Source organism: Sphaeramia orbicularis, chromosome 8 (assembly GCF_902148855.1).
Source record: "Sphaeramia orbicularis chromosome 8, fSphaOr1.1, whole genome shotgun sequence".
Lineage (NCBI taxonomy): Eukaryota > Metazoa > Chordata > Actinopteri > Kurtiformes > Apogonidae > Sphaeramia > Sphaeramia orbicularis.
In genome coordinates this window covers 48,001,666-48,014,532 of record NC_043964.1, presented here as the reverse complement: position 1 = coordinate 48,014,532, position 12,867 = coordinate 48,001,666, and positions in this window count along the sequence as shown.

Below are 12,867 nucleotides of genomic sequence, written 5' to 3'. Positions count from 1 at the left end.
TGTATAGCCCTCCAAATGGAGATTTTTCAGGACCACACTACAAACGGAGGGGTCAGAGAAATTTCCCATAATTCTGTTCTAATCATTGGCAAGATGGAGGTAAACAGCCAAAAAGTGCAGCAGTGTGATGAATGAAACACACAAATGTACTGTCTGCTTATCAGCCACATAAAGGAATGGAGGATGCAAAACTGTACATCTTGGACACTGTATACAAGCACCTTGAGAAACCAGGATCCCACGCAAGACTTTTATTTGTTGATTTTTTATCGGCTTTTGACAAAATGCAGCCCCGCATTTTAATGGAGAGGCTGGCCTCTTACTTTTGTCTTCCAGGCCAGGTGCTGATGTTGTTGAATTTTTTTTTAATAGAGAGGGTCCAGCAGGTTTTTGTGAATGGACAAATTTCCAGGAACACTATCAAAGCCTGGTTCACCTCAAGGTTGTGTATTGTCTCCACTTCTGTTTATCATGTACACTGACAGCTGTAGAACTTCTTTAGAGGACAGGTTTAGTCTGAAGTTTTCTGATGACACCACCCTTTTATGACAATCATCTGGACCTGAATGTATCAAAAACTAAAGACATGATCATTGATTTTATACACAACAACAATGACCGCAAAGTGAGTGTGATCCATGGTGAAGATGTTCAGATTGTGGATTCATACAAATATCTTGGCACTATTTTTGACTGTAAGATCAGGTTTGATGCCAGTACTGAATCTGTTGTTAAGAGGGGCCAACAGAGAATCCATCTGATGAGGAGACTGAACTCTTTTAATGTCAGTGAGAAGATTTTAAGGAACTTTTATTGTTCATTCATTGAAGGCCTTCTAACATTTTCTTTAATCTGTTGGTTCAATGGTCTAACACTGAACGACAAGAACAGCCTCCATGCCATCATAAAAACATGTTCCAGGATCATTGGAGTCAGACTAAGAGACTTGTCTCCCCTCTAGGAGCTTCAGGTAGTGAGGAAAGAAGAGACCATCATCAGGGATCTTCACCATGTGTTGTCTAAGAAGTTTGCTTTGATGCCTTCAGGCCAGTGTTACCATGCACCTCAGAGGAGAACCAACAGATATTCAAAATTTTTTATTCCTTCAGCTATCACAATTTTAAACTCTGACAGCAGTCATTTTAGTGACTAGTATTATTATTATTAATAATAATAATAATAATAATAATAATAATAATAATACATAACCGCTTCTTGTTTAATTCTAATATACATTCATACACTACGAGGCAGTCAACTAACATTCACAGTCAATTCTCACGTACAAGACTAAGTCAATTTAATATCAAATTCAGAGTTCCCACATTATGGAATACCAAACCCTCCATGATCAAAAACAGCACCTTAATTTCATTATTCAAATCCAGACTCAAATTCTTTCTGCTTAAGTAGTACTACATTTTATACCACTATGCTATTCATTTTAAACATTTTTTCATAATTGTAAAAATGAAATCCTATATGAGGCTTGATAATTTGTTTTCTCAGTAGTAAAATATTGTGTATTTATTCTACATACTTGTGATTTTTAAAACCTACATGTGAAGCCAAAGACAAATTTCCAAATCTGTGGACAGTAAAGTGATTATTATTATTACTTTGCTTTCCTCACGCAGGACAGTAACGTATGTTAGGGCCGGCTCGCTGAGACTGAAACATAAAGAGCAAAATGGACAACAGGGTTTTCAGTTTTAAATCAAATATCTGATCTTAAGGGACATGGACGGTACATGAACTGAACAAAATGAATAGTCTGAACATTATTAGCTCTGTCATCCATCTGCAGTCACACTGTGCAATACTTTTAGTCACTTACTGCTAATCACTCTCTGTACATAAGAGATTATTATTGTAGTTTCTGTTGTCGAGTTCGAGATAGGTAGATGCGCACTCTATGTTTGTTTATTTTTATATTTCTTATATTTTTTACTCTACTTATCTTAAATATTTTTGATCCTGTAACTCCTTTCCATTGCTGCTCTTGTATGCTGCTGCTGTAATGATGCAATTTCCCTATTGTGGGACAAATGAGAGTTTTCTTATCTTCTTATCTTAAAAAGGAGATATTGGTCTGTGTGGGCTGATTTCCTGTAGATGTCTATGGTTAATCTTTTGTCGTTGATGTTGTATGTTCATGCTAAGAAACCTCGACAGTATCACCACTGTCCTATTCTTGCTAAATATGATTTTCTAAATTTTGAAAACCATTTGAAATACGCTAATCTGTTTACTCTTCAAAATTATTCATGGCACTGAGAGGTTTTGTCTTGTTGACCTCAGAAAAAACTACTTGAGTCACACGCTCGTCCTCCAGAGGAGAGTGCGATGTCCCAAATTGTACCGTTCCCACTAAGTCGGCCTTTTCTTCTGTTGCTGTGAATTGCTGGAACAGTTTGCCTACAGAGATTCTAACCTTCACAAGATTTCAAATTTTTGCGGGCCTGACAAAGAAATGGCTACTGTCAAATCAAGATTGCACACATTAGGGATGAATGTGGTTCCGAATGATAAGAATGCATGTTATGCCTTGAACCCATGATTATGTTTGTGTATATGCATGTGTGTGCATGCGTGTGTATGTGCATGTATGTGTTTGTGTGTATGTGTGCGTGTGTGTTTGGGGCAGAGACTGAGGGAGTATGCATGAAGAATGTTCAATAGGATGTGTGAACAATTTTAGAGTAACTGATTGATGTGACACATATGTAGCCTTGTTTCTGTGGTAACTTATTAATTGGTCTTGTAATTTACATACACCAAACTCTATCATTATTTATAAATTTTTAACCATCAACCTGTCCAGGGACTACAGGTGTAAATTTGCACTTATGCTATAACCTGGCACCAAACATCTTTCCTCCTCTAGGTCAATGTATTGTTGTGCACTGTCCCTGTCCAAATACAGGCCTACCATACTATTAGGGATGGGAATCGAGACCCAGTTCTTTTTGAGAACCAGATCCCAGTAGCTTGATTCCTTGGAATTGTTTGCCTGTGTCCTTAATAATTCTGCTTATCAATTCCGCCTTCGTTGCGCATGTGCGATGACGTCACGCACATTGTTTTAGTCAGAACGTAGCCAACATGGTGTTGAGGCAGAAACGGTCTAAAAAGATGACACCAGGGCCACTTGTAACAATGAGGTGCACAACAACAGGAAATGAGCCGAGCTGAGTCAAACTGGTTCGACGTAGTGGACATGCAGCAATAGAGGAAGTAGTAAAGCGTCTTTAGTTTCACTTTCACCTCCCCCCCCCCCAAAACTGGGCCTGGGGTCATCTGTTATTATTTGTACATACTGTATATGGTATATTTTCTGTGCAGATGGAAATATAGAAGACAGTTAATGCAAACACACCCATTTGTACTCTTTTATTCCCTCACCCAATGAGAATCGATAAGAGAATCAATAAGGAATCAGATTGATAAGCAAAATCGATAATGGAATTGGAATGGTTAAATTCTTAACAATTCCCATCCCTACATACCATACCATGTGGATGTTGCCGTCCAGAAAAGACAGGCTGTTGCTGTGGACATCTTCCTGTGTGAACCTGATATTGTGGTCCTCTAAGTTAATGTGTGTGGTGAAGGTATCAAAGTCTCCTTTCCTTATCTTGACCCAGGTGTCGTCCATATACCTGAACCAGTAAAGGCGGCCATACAGTGCGATTATTTTGATCGTTGCACGCAGCTCCATCTCAAACTGTGCGAATCCGTCGTACAGTCAGGCTCACGATTCCTGTTCTCACACTGTACGGACCGACACTCGTATGCGACCTGACTGCTCACACTGTAGGACCATACACCACAGGACGCACGACACGTTTGAGTGTTGTATCCGGAAATACAACGTTAAAATACCAAGGAATCCAAAAGTGCACATAGACGATTGTGCATTGGCGTGAGTCACGAAATGGTAGTGCTAAACAAAAACCAACGAGCTGCTTTGGTAATATGTACCATTATCTGTGAGGAATCAAAAAAGAAGAAAAGACAATGATGTGTTTGGTGCAGGCATTGGTTGTCCAGACGTGGACAGTATGGGCTGTCATCCAGGAACTAGAGGTAAGCTGCAACAGCTAAACTGCACTAGGACAATAGCCAGCTACTGTTAGCTTTTGTACGCTACTGTACGCGTCTGTGTTCGCGCATGCACAGTGTGAGAATTTGAGGCACATCGGTTCGTGGCACTGCTTTGACAGTACGATACGCTCACGAGGAGCGAGCAGGATTTCAAACAGCTCCGTTTTCCTTGCGAACACACGATTGCTGGTCGTGAGGTGGTCGTGAGGTGCTAATTGCTTCTCTTTACCCCATGTACACTGCACGAAGCACGACACACGATTAGAGGCACATCTGGCCCGATCCCAGAAGGAGTCGCACGAGTGAGAAATCGTCTCTAAACTCGCACAGTGTAAGGCCGCCTTAAGTGGGAACTGATCCTTTGTATGTATTCAGCACCCTGTGTTCCACTTCTTCCACATTGGCTATATGCGGGACACTGGGGAGCCCATGGCCCATGGTCTTGCTTCATTTCTCCCTGCATCTGCATCAGTTTGAGATTTTAATCCATGCTTTTATTATAACTTGTTTAGACTACTGCAACAAACTTTATATTGGGCTTAGCCAGACATCACTTACTCGACTGCCATATCACCCCAACTTTAGCATCACTTCACTGGCTCTCACTTTGTTTCCAAATTGCTTTTAAAATTCTTTTATTTACTATTTGTCAGCCCTGCGATGAACTGGCAAAATGTCCAGGGTGTACCCCGCATTCGCCCATAAGTAGCTGGGATAGGCTCCAACGACCCCCGTGACCCTAGTGAGGATAAAGTGGGTTCAGATGATGAATGAATGAATATTTTTAAATGCCTCAATGGCCTTGCTCCACAGTGTTTGTCTGAGCTGCTCCTGCTGTTCACTCCTTCGTGCTCTCTCAGATTGGCAGGTCAGTCACTATTAGTCATCCGAAAGACACAGAGGAAGCTGAGATATGACAGGGCTTTTTCAATTGCTGACCCAACCTGTGGAATGAACTATCTTTGAACATCAGGCAGGTCAACTCAATTTCTTTTTTAAATCCTCTCTTAAAACATTTTTTCTCTTCTGCTTTTAACTCAGTGTGAGGGGTTGGCTTTATTGTCTTAAAGTATAGTTATTTAATTGTTTTTATTCATTCTTTTATGTGTTTTATTTGTTTTTATGTCTGTTTACAGCACTTTGTTTTTAAAATGCTGTATAAATAAAGTTGACTTAACTGTTTGTAGAAGTCTCCATTATACCGGAAATATGTGGATTTCAGACAGAGCTCAAGCATTGAGGATATTTGGTCTCGGTTAAGGTTGGTTCTGTTAGTGTGTGGTCCTAAAGTAGTCGTCACTGTCTGAACTGCTTCCTGGGTGGGAATGCAGGTGCAAAGTGAAGTGACGTTGTATGAAACCATAATTTTGTCTGGTTCCATCGCTACTTCCTTGACCTTGCTGATTAAATCATGAGTTTTTGACATGGTGCAGTGTGTTTCCAACCAAAGGGGCCAAGATGGTCACCAGATGTTTTGCAATATTATAGGTGACCAAGTTTATGCTGCTCACAATGGGTCTGAGGGGGGCTCCTTGTGTATCTTTGGAAGTCCATAGATACAAGGGATGAATTCACCAGAGGAGAGTTTATAGTAGAGTGCTCTATCAATGGGCTTTTTCTTTCTCCCGCTTTTGCAGGCTCTCTATAACCTTCTTTTTGTAGTCGCTTGTGGGGTCTCATCTTAGGGTCCAAAAGTTGTAAACAGAAGCATGCATGTGATGAACTGTGCTGGCATTGGACAGAAAAGTTGGGGGTGGGGTGAATCAGAGATGGCAGGTGTTGATGAAAACAAACATGGCAGTCCTACATGCAGTTATGGTTTTCGGAATATGAATTCAATTTTTAGACACAAATTCACGAAAATAATGCCAACTGTCAAGAACAACTCATTCGGTGCCAGTTTCATAATATGGGCATCTGACCAAATGTCAATGAGACGTTCAATCTCCTCATTGCTCCATGTCTGTCCATGGCTCACAGCTGCTGCTATTAGCTCTGGCAACCTGTGCGGCTCGGCTACTTCCAGCGTCTATGGTGGCTCATCAAGCACAAAAATGCACATGGTTCCTCTGTTTGTTTCAGCTCGAGGCCAGTTATATTCACACCAGAAGTGAACCGGCCCAGAGACCACCTCTTCTCGGTGGTGTTGGTCAGGTTCGGCCAATTATTTCATTCGGACCGAATAAAATGATTGGTCAGACTTTTATCAGAAATATATGAGAATTAAACATTTTTGAGTTTCAATACCTGGTGGATTTCTTTTACATTTTAGTTTGACACACACTTATTGGGAGCATTTTAAGATGACAAAAGAAAAGTGTAAAAATGCCACATCATACGGTATAGCTTTAAGTCGCTACTTTCATCCAATGCCAACAAATATAACTCTGCTTCTATCTTTAACTCACTAGTTCTACAAGGTGAATCACTGTCCTGCTGATAAACAAATTGCTAATTTAAATGCCAGCGAATAATTGAACTTGGTAATTGACACCTGAATCACAGTTTGTCGAAAGATAATATCTTGCTGAGTCTGTAAATTGGCTCAACCTCTGAGCAGGAGGTGCCAGATCTTTGACTGGTTACTAATGTAGTCAGGGGTGGACTGACCAGTAGGACATTCTGTCAAAGTCCAGATGGTCGTCTGATGTGGTGAATTAGAAAAAAAAAAAAAAAAAATCTGATAAGCAAAATCAACAGCTGTCCCACCGACAGCGATGGCTGTCTGATATGGTGAATCAGGGGAAAAAAAAAAATCTGTGATACTAACGTCAAAACAACAGGTAGCGCCAGCACGATTATTTAGCCTATTACATGGGGGAAATATGCAAAACTTGAAACAGAAAAACCCAACTAAGAGTGCGAGAAAACATTCGATATGAAGCGTAAGGAGAAAGGTGGCTAGGAAAAATCAAAAGAGAAGAGAGCCAAATTCCTACAGGTGGAGGCATCCAAATGCAAAAGGCTTACTGAGCTATTTAGCAAGACTGTTGAGGATAGCCAGGAAGAGGCTGAGTCAGAGCATTCCCTGGCAGTGCAGGAACAGGCGAGCTCAGATGATGAGTGAGAGGTGCTGGTAAGTTGCAGGAGCAGGCTACAGTTACCTATTTATTAGGCTTCTGTTAAGAACATCGAATTTTCACCATGATGATCACAAATGCATTCAGTCCAACCTGACGTGTTTGGGGCTGTCTAAACGAATGCGAGGAATACCACGAACAACAAACAAATATGGAAATAAAGGGCCACACTTCTGGGTAGCCCGCGAATATTTAACTCATTTCCAGTGTCACTTGTGATATGCTAGATAAGGGGGTCTATGTCAAAAGCCTCCAAACATTACTTGTGGGTCTCTCTCTCTCTCTCTCTCACTCTCACACACACACACACACGCACACACACACACACACACACACTGTGACAACAAATGTGCACTGGACTCAAGAGCACGACTCCAAACACTCTCAAACGTCGAAGAAGTCCTAAGAATCTTTGAAGTTGTTTTCTATTTGTTGGAACAGGCCAACCAGCCATTGCACTAACCTTTACAGGGTCCATCTGGAGGCAGTCAGAGGACACGATGAAGCCCAGGAAGGAAACAGAGGGAACGTGAAACTCATACTTTTCTGCTTTCACATAGAGGTGATGATCAAGGAGGTGCTGGAGGACTTAATGGACATGTTTCTTGTGGAGCTCCTCATTTGGAGAAAAAAATGAGAATATCATCCTAATAAACAAACACAAAGTGGTCAAGCATGTCCAGCAGAACATCGCTGACAAGGGCCTGAAACACAGTTGGGGCACTGGTGAGACCAAAAGGCATGACTAGGTACTCATAATGTCCACTAGGGGTGTTAAAAGCAGTTTTCCATTCATCCCCCTCTCTTATCCTCACAAAATGATAGGCATTTCGAAGGTCTAATTTGGTGAATACTTTAGCACCCTGCAAAAGTTCCAAAACAGAAGAGCTGAGAGGGAGGGGGTGCCTGTTTTTCATGGTGATGTCATTCCAGCCACGATAGTCAATGCATGGTCTTGTCCTTTTTATCCACAAAGAAGAATCCTGCCCCTGCTGGTGATGAAGAAGGACAACTTATCCCTGCTGCCAATGACGTAGATATGTTTTTGTCCATGGGCTCTCTTTCAGGTGCTGACAGGGAGTAGAGATGTCCCCATGGAGGCACAGTGCCAGGCAGAAGATCAATTGCATAATCCTAACTGGGATGAGGAGGGAGGGATGTAGCCTTGGACTTACTGAAGATGCCACAATGGTCATGGTAACATGGAGGAACTCTTGAGAGATCAGGGAAATCTGACATCTCTGGTCCTGGCATGATTAGAGGTTTGGTGGGCTTGGAGCACAGTAGGGCAGAGTGTGTGGCTGACTCTGGAGACTGGACAGATCTAAGACAGGTTGAAAAACAGTTTTCCCCCCAACTTATTGCCCTTCCAGTGGACCAGTTTATGTGAGGATTATGGTTGGAGAGCCATGGAAGGCTAAGGATGGGGGGATTAAGGAGAGAGCTAAACAAAAAGGAAGTTCCTTCTCTCCGTGGGCCATGATGATCTTGATTCGATGGATGCAATGACTGACTTTATACAATAACCTGCCATCTAGTGCATTGGCTTCCTGGGGCCTTGGCGGGGGGGAGACACAGAGTCCAAGCCTCTTAGCCAGAGCCCAGTCCATAAAACTTTCATCATCCCCAGAGTCCACCAGAACTTTAGTGCACAGGGATAGAGAGGTAGAGATTAATTTGATGTCTGTTAATGGGTAAGGAGAACCGGGAGATGAAATGGTACGGCTCACGCCTCCTGTGTCCTCCTCCTCACTGGCGAGCCCGGTCTTTTACTGGACAGACCCTTGAGAAATGTCCTGACCGACCACAATAAAGACACAGACCTTCATCCAGATGACACTGCCACTCTACTGGGGATAGTTTGGCTCAACCCAACTGCATACACTCTTCCAGTCCAGGTGAGGGTGCCAAAGAAGAGGCCAACAAAGGAGTTTGTGGAGAAGAGAGTTGATGGCATGGCCTCCCGTTGTTAGACCAGTGTTTTTCAACCTTTTTTGAGCCAAGGCACATTTCTTTCATTGAAAAAAATCCCGCGGCACACCACCAGCTGAAAATGTTAAAAAAAGCTTATATTAACAATATAAGTGTTATATTGTTAATATAAGTGTTTTTTAACATTGAAGAATGATGTTATATTATAACGTCTTGAATAGGAATCAAATAAACACAAAGAATAAAGTATTTTATAATCTTTCATATTTATACTCACTCAGTGGGAAACCTGGGCCTGTTCATCCAACACAGGAACGAGGTCTGCTGGTAAAGTCTTGGCTACGAGGGCTTCGCGGTGTAAAAAACAGTGCGTAATGATCACATCTGGGTTTTTTTCCTTCACTCTGCTTACAAAGCCTTTGGTGCGCCCGACCATGGCTGCAGCTCCATCAGTGCAGACACTCGTGCAGTTTTCCCACTTAAGTCCTCCTTTTTCCAGATATTCTGATGTGACCCGAAAAATTTCCTCTCCTGTTGTTTTTCCTGGCAAAGCCTTGCAAAATAGAAAGTTTTCTCTGATTGTGTCTCCATCTACAAAACGCACATTGGCCAAGAGTTGAGCATGTCCACTTATATCAGTAGACTCATCAAGTTGCAACGCAAATTTATTACTGATACGGATCTTGTCCAAAACCACACTTTCTATGTCTGCAGACATCTCATCAATACGTCTGGAAATAGTGTTATCTGAGAGAGGGACTTTGGCTATTTCTGTAGCCGCTTCGGGTCCGAGCATCTCATTTACAATGGCTTTGCAGGCGGGAAGTATTAATTGCTCTGCCACAGTGTGGGACTTTTTTGATTTAGCCACAAGTTCAGCGACGTGGTAGCTAGCTTTAAGGGCTCTCTCGTTTACCTTTGCGGTTTTTCTCATGAAAGTTGCTTGTTTCTCCGTGTGTTCACGCAGGCGAACAAAATACTCCACATTTTTGTTTTGAAGTGAAGGGTGTTTCGTTTGGAGATGACATTTAAGCTTACTTGGGACCATAGCACTGTTGGAGAGCTTTTCACCACATACCAAGCACAACGGAGTCGGTGCCGTTGCATCTCCGGTAAAAGTAAATCCAAATGAAAGATAGCTTTCGTTGTATTGCCTCGCGCCAGAAACTTTGCTGGACGTCTTTGCTTTCTTTTGACCTCCACTCATACTAGGGCCTTCATCTGGGTCCGGATTTTGTCCAGGGTCCAGTTCAGAGTCAGCATTTTTCCTCTTCAAAAACTTATCCATCACTTTCACCGTTGTCCTGCTATCCACCTGTCGCTGCATCCATGCGTCACTAATTCGCTTGTCTCCAAGCACAAGGCAACTAGCTACCTGCTGCTGCTGCCGCTTACTGGTATGGAAGAGTACTACATGATTACTCTGCCAGGCGCTAGACCGCACAGGCACACAAATTGGATAATTTCCCACGGCACACCTGACAATATCTCGCGGCACACAGTGGTTGAAAAACACTGTGTTAGACTTCCCCCCTCTGGACAGGAAGGCATCAGGCTTGTCTCCCTTTCTCCTTCTCTTGTTCTTTAAGACAATTATCAATCTTGATGGCTAGGGCAGAGGTAGAATCAAGATCTGCTGGCCGGTTGAGAGTTATGAGTCCATCCTTTATTGTATTTGAAAGTCCATAGCGGAATGCATTGAGCACTGACAAGACATTCCAACCACTGTCTGCAGCCAAGGTACGAAATTCAATGGCATAATCCGATACCCGTTGTGTACCCTGACGAAGACCCATTAAGGTTTGTACAGCATCAGAACCAGAGGAGGTATGTTCAAAAACCTTGCACAGAGTGCCTGTGAAAAGTCAGACAGGTGCAAATGGGTGAGTCACAAGTCCAATCAGCTATGGCCCATGCCTCTGCTCGTCCAGACAGATGAGTGATGATGTAAGCCACTTGGGCATGGTCAGTTGGGAAAGCAGCAGGCTGCTTCTCAAAATGTAGTGCACACTGGACCAGAAATGCTCAGCAGCTGTTTGAGTCACCAGAGAAGTGTTCTGGCTTGGAGAGTTGCAACGAGGGTGACTGTGAGGGAGCAGTAACAGTAACCAGTGGAGAACTCACTGTGGTAGTTGGTGCCAGCTGTGTCCATTGTGGCCCGTTCATACTGACAAGAAATGTGCACCGGACTCAAGAGCATGTCTCCAAAGACTGTCAAATATCGAAGAAGTCTTATAATCCAGAAGGAACACCAAAAGGCAGAACACGACACTCAAAAACTCACTTTCACAAAGCAGTAATCACTGGGACATGGCTGGATTGCCTGCAAGAAACATCAAGATGAACTGGCACAAAGATGGAGGCAGACAAACTAAATACACAAAGGAGGATGATTGGAGCACAGGTGTTGCACATTACGGAGGGGCAGACAATCACTTAGGCGGGAAACACAGGGAGGAAGTGTAAAACTGACATAAGGAACAAGGTAAGTAATACAAAATAAAACAGGAAGTGAAATTAAGAATGCAGAAAAACCTAAACAAAAGACTATGACTCAGACACACATGACACACTGTGCCTTCTCTTCTTTTCCCCCACAATCGCATAGCCTAATTAAAAGTAGCCTAAGCATAGACATTTTTTTAATACTTGATTTACTTTATTAAAGGGTATGGTACATTGAAGGCATATACATAAAGGTACATAAAGTAATTTGCCACTTTGGTAACACCACAAATTTAAGAGGGGAATTATTTTATTATTCTCATACTGTTAAATTGTTTTAGTTAATAAAAAAAAAAAAAACATGTTTATTTGCGGTGTGTATATTTCTGTAATTTTCTACTCTCATTCAAAGAACGATCAAAGGTAATTTTATTATATTATGGATTAGATATGTATGTGGGGGTGTGTACCGTAAGTACCTAACTGGGGTGAAACCAAAAGTGAAACTTAACTTTGGACATCTTACTCCCTGCTTCTATGCCTCTCTTTTACTCCGGAGCTTACACGAAATTTCCACAACTTTTAACCTACATCCACTGGACCCCCTGGGAATGCTGGGCTCCATAAATTTGTCATGTTTACCTCCTCCTTTACAGCACCCCAGCCTTTAGGGATCCAGCAGCCCCACACCCTACACCGTGATCACTGCACTCCATGCAAAAAGGAAAATAAGTGCTCTAACTAAAAGCAAAAAACATACACAGCACACAAATCCAAACTAGGGGACCGATGGGCCCCTCCAGGCTCCCCAAGCACTCTAAGTGCAAGGAAATGTATGTGCAAATTGGCAATGGGAAAAATAAAAATCCTAAAAAGACTTAGTGGGAAAGAAACAGGAAAAACATTCAGCGGGGAAAAAACAGAAAAAAATGTAGTGGGAAAAACACAGGAAAAAATTTAGTGGGAAAAAAAAACAGGAAAAAAATTTTGTGGAAAAAAAAAGGACAAAAATTTAGTGGGAAAAAAAAAATGGGAAAAAAATGTGTGTGTGTGTGTGTGTGTGTGTGGGGGGGGGGTTACTGGGGAAAAGAACAGGAAAAAAATGTAGTGGGGAAAAAACAGGAAAAAAATTTAGCGGGAAAAAAAAAAACAAAAAAAAAAAAACAGGAAAGACACTGTCGGTTTTAAACAGACCTAAATACCTCACATATCATTAATTGATGCCTTTGGGGATATTTCGAGCTGTCTTCATCCCTGGAGTCTCTGTGCTTTATTGCCTCATAGGTTTTCCCTGGATCACCTC